Consider the following 4,239-nt stretch of genomic DNA (forward strand, 5'->3'; position numbering starts at 1 on the left):
GGACAAGACTGAGGGACTTCACTTTCACTTTCAGTCAAGGTTATGGTTTTTCCAGTAGTCATGTATGGATGAGAAAGTTGGATTGTAAAAAAAGCTGAGCGCTGAAGAATTGATGCTTTTTTTTTTTTTTTTTTAGAATTGATGCTTTTAAACTGTGGTGTTGGAGAAGACTCTTAAGAGTCCCTTGGACTGCAAGGAGATCCAACCAACCCATCCTAAAGATCAGTCCTGGGTGTTCACTGGAAGGACTGATGTTGGAACTGAAACTCCAATACTTTGGCCACCTGATGCCAGGAGCTGACTCATTTGGAAAGACCCTGATGCTGGGAGGGATTGGGGGCAGGAGGAGAAGGGGACGACAAAGGATGAGATAGTTGGATGGCATCACTGACTCAATGAGCATGGGTTTGGGTGGACTCCGGGAGTTGGTGATGGACAGAGAGGCCTGGCATGCTACAGTTCATGGGGTCGCAGAGTCAGACAAGACTCAGCAACTGAACTGAAATGCACACATATATAAATATATGAGAGAAAATTAGAGTGAGTAGAGAGAGAATGAAAGAAATGAATTCTTAAGACTGGATCAAAATTCACTAGAGGAAATCTAACTTCAAGAGAAAAAACAATGCTTCTTTTAAGGCATTTGAAATCCCTACAACTGTTGGTATCAGAGAAGAATTTCCCTTTTTGTCACTGGGAAGCCTATGAATATATTACTATTTTTCTCCCAGAAATAGAATATAGAATTATACTGCTATATGTGCTATTGTTTATAAGATGTTCACCAATTTTAGAAGTTCTGTGTGTTTCTGTGTAATCCCTATTAGTGGATAACTAAAATTTAACTTTCCATTGGTGTAAACAGCATAATTGGAAAAGTATTTCATTAAAAGAATGCAGAAAAGAAAGAGCAATAATTTAAACAGAAAACATTATTATAAGGCATAAAAGTAACAAAATTAACAAGAAAAACTAAAATCAAAATAATATAATTAGGCATTAGTTATTGGCTAAATCATTATTATAATAAAATACTGTATGTGTAATAAAATATTGTATAATAAAATAAAATTTATATAAATAAATATAATTTTTATCAATATAATTTTATTAAAATATTACTGCTTCAATATTATGCATACTTTATAAAAATAGATATCCCAATCACATAGAAACTAAGAAAAAAAGATAAATTGGTCTCATTACATCCTAAGTCAAAATAACTAACCTTAATATTTAGTGAACCTTATTCCAGGTATCAGTTTATTCACACATTATGAAAAAGAGAATAATGGTTTTGGTTTTTGTCTACAGTGCTCTTGCAATATATAGTTTTTATTAATTACTCATATGGTTTTCTCCCTGGGACTATGTTACAGACATTTTATTTGTGAAAGTTTCGCAGAGACTGAAAAATTTCTAGCATGACCCTTGGGTAACCTTTGGTCTCACAACTATTCCTCCCCATCCTCCACCTTTCTTTTCAAATCCAAATTGCCCACACAAGGGCTGCTAAATTGTAAGAGCAATGGGTCCTCTTCTGAGAACTGTTTTTGAACAACTATTACACAAACTGGATGAACTTCAGTTTATCCCTCTGGCTAAAATTTACCTCTCTTCCCAAAAGTAGACCAGTCTTTCTAGGTGTTGTCAGAATTTCCTGGCATTCTGAATAAAAGCTTTTGCCTAGAGGCACAGGCCATAGTTAAAATGCTTCTGCAGTTTGTGGTGTGATTGGGAGGGGACTATATCTGCTGCATATAAGACAAGGTCACTTAATATTGCCTTGTTATCTTCCTTTCTCAAATCTGACCAGTGCCCTACCTCCTTCTGTTGAGCACCACCTAAACATTTCCTCCTCTTTTTTAGAGTTCTTCGTATAGATCTCTTGATTTAAATCATCTTCACTACTCAGGATTCCCATGGATAAAGTACAAAGTTGAAATGATATTGATGAGATCTTATCCATCCCTCACTTTCTCTTTATTTAATTATGGGTAATCATCAGTCCAGTGAAACTACCATCCACTATTCAGCATCTTACATGTACAAATATCATGGTGCCACAGCACTAAATTGCTTCTACAGGATTTTACCACAGTAATTTAGAACTTCAGACATGGAAAGTAATTCATGTATGTCACAAATGTAACTGAGCAGGACTCTATGGGGCTTTCACTGGATAGAACTCCCCATGTCCTCCTCCTGCCTCTTATTTGTAGAAAAACTTTAACTATCTGGGCCTTCCAAAGAACAGATTTCATCAAAAAGTGAGAAGATGCAGAAACAAAGGAAAATAGTCAAAGAGTTTAGCTATGAAACAAATTCCAGAGAAGGCAATAGCACCCCACTCCAGTACTTTTGCCTGGAAAATCCCATGGATGGAGAAGCCTGGAGGGCCGCAGTCCATGGGATCGCTGAGGGTTGGACATGACTGAGTGACTTCACTTTCACTTTTCACTTTCATGCATTGGAGAAGGAAATGGCAACCCACTCCAGTGTTCTTGCCTGGAGAATCCCAGGGATAGGGGAGCCTGGTGGGCTGCTGTCTATTGGGTTGCACAGAGTCAGACACGTCTGAAGTTACTTAGCAGCATGAAACAAATTCAAGAAGCTTTAGTTCCTCCTCTGAGGATATAGATAGGTCTTCCCAGGTGGCTTAGTGGTAAACAGTCCACCTGCCAATGCAGGAGACATAGGAGACACAGGTTCAATCCCTGGGTAGGGAAGATCCCCTGCAGGATGAAATGTCAACCTACTCCAGTATTCTTGCCTGGGAAATCCCATGAACAGAGGAGCCTGGCAGGCTACAGTCCAGGGAGTCACAAAGAGTCAGACATGACTGAGCATGCACACAGGATATAGATAATATTCTGAACCATATCCTCTGAGGTGCTTTGAAGATACTGAAACTTCTACCAGTTGGAAGAAATTGGAAGGATGCTGACCATCAGTATGTAGACCCAGAACCAGAAGCTGGAGCCAGAAGGTTGAGGATGTTGGCTCCTAATTACCTCACTACTAACCAAACAGAAGAATGTCCACTAGCTAATCACACACAAAACAATAATCTTTCTCACTTTCTTTTTTTTTTTTTTAATATGGAACGCTTCACGAATTTGCGTGTCATCCTTGCGCAGGGGCCATGCTAATCTTCTCTGTATCGTTCCAATTTTAGTATATGTGCTGCTGAAGCGAGCACCTCACTTTCTTTTAAAAAAAGTCTTTCCCTGGGACTTCCCTGGTGGTCCTGTGGTTAAGACCCTGCACTTCCACTGCAGGGGGCTTGGATTCAATCCCTAGCAAGGGAACTAAGATCCAACATACCATGCAGAGTGGCCAAAAAATAAAAATAAGAAATAAAATTTAAAAACTTAACTAAAAAATAAATAAATACATAAAATCCTTTCATTAAAAACTGTCAGGGAGTTGGAGTCTTGTGAGTACTGACCCCCACGCTTCTCCTTTGGTGCCCTGAAATAAGCGATGAACTTTCCTTCACCACAACTCAGTGTCAGTGAATTGACTTTACTACTTAGGGATGAACAGACCCAAGTCTGGTTTCGTAACACAAAGACTCCAAATATTCTATGGACAGCATAATTATTTGTTTGATAGGAAAAGGCCTCTAAAAGATAGGAAAATTCCAAAATTGCTTCCCTGCAAACTCCTTACAAAAGATTGATAAAAATATGGAAAATCTAAAGTTCCAACTCAAACTGTCCTTTTTCACTTCTTGTTCAACCTCAGATTCACCAACCATCTCACCCCTATAACTCGACTTCCTCTGCCCATTCATATAATCTTCTATCACTGCATAACAAATTACCACAAATATATCAGTTTAAAACAATGTTTGTTTATTATTTCACTGATAAGACCTAGGTAGGCTCCACTGGCTCCTCTGTTTTCAGTCTCACAAGGCCAAAGTCAAGCTATATGACAGGCTGTGCTTTTATTTGGAAGTTTTAGAGAAAGATCCATTCCCAAACTTTCTAAGGCTATGGGAGAATTCAGTTCTTTATATTTGGAAGAACGAGACCCATATCCTTGCTGGCTATCAACTAAGGACTGTTCTCAGCTCCTAGTGGCCAAATATATTCCCTTCTTAAGGTGCTATCCAACTCCATTCCAGCAATGGCATATCCATCTCTCTCATGCTTCAAAGGTTTATGACTTCCTCTTCTATCACTGTGCATGCTAAGTCGCTTCAGTCGTGTCCGACTCCCCATGACTCTA

General features: G+C 38.7%; 1 non-coding gene across 1 annotated transcript; it reads right to left on the bottom strand.

Annotated features, from left to right (window-relative positions):
- Window positions 1-3,095: 3,095 nt before the first annotated feature.
- LOC113904527 lies at window positions 3,096-3,202 on the bottom strand. The gene has a single exon (XR_003514547.1). It is a non-coding gene; the product is annotated as a U6 spliceosomal RNA (small nuclear RNA).
- Between the last annotated feature and the right edge of the window lie 1,037 nt (window positions 3,203-4,239).

Source organism: Bos indicus x Bos taurus, chromosome 14 (genome assembly GCF_003369695.1).
Source record: "Bos indicus x Bos taurus breed Angus x Brahman F1 hybrid chromosome 14, Bos_hybrid_MaternalHap_v2.0, whole genome shotgun sequence".
Lineage (NCBI taxonomy): Eukaryota > Metazoa > Chordata > Mammalia > Artiodactyla > Bovidae > Bos > Bos indicus x Bos taurus.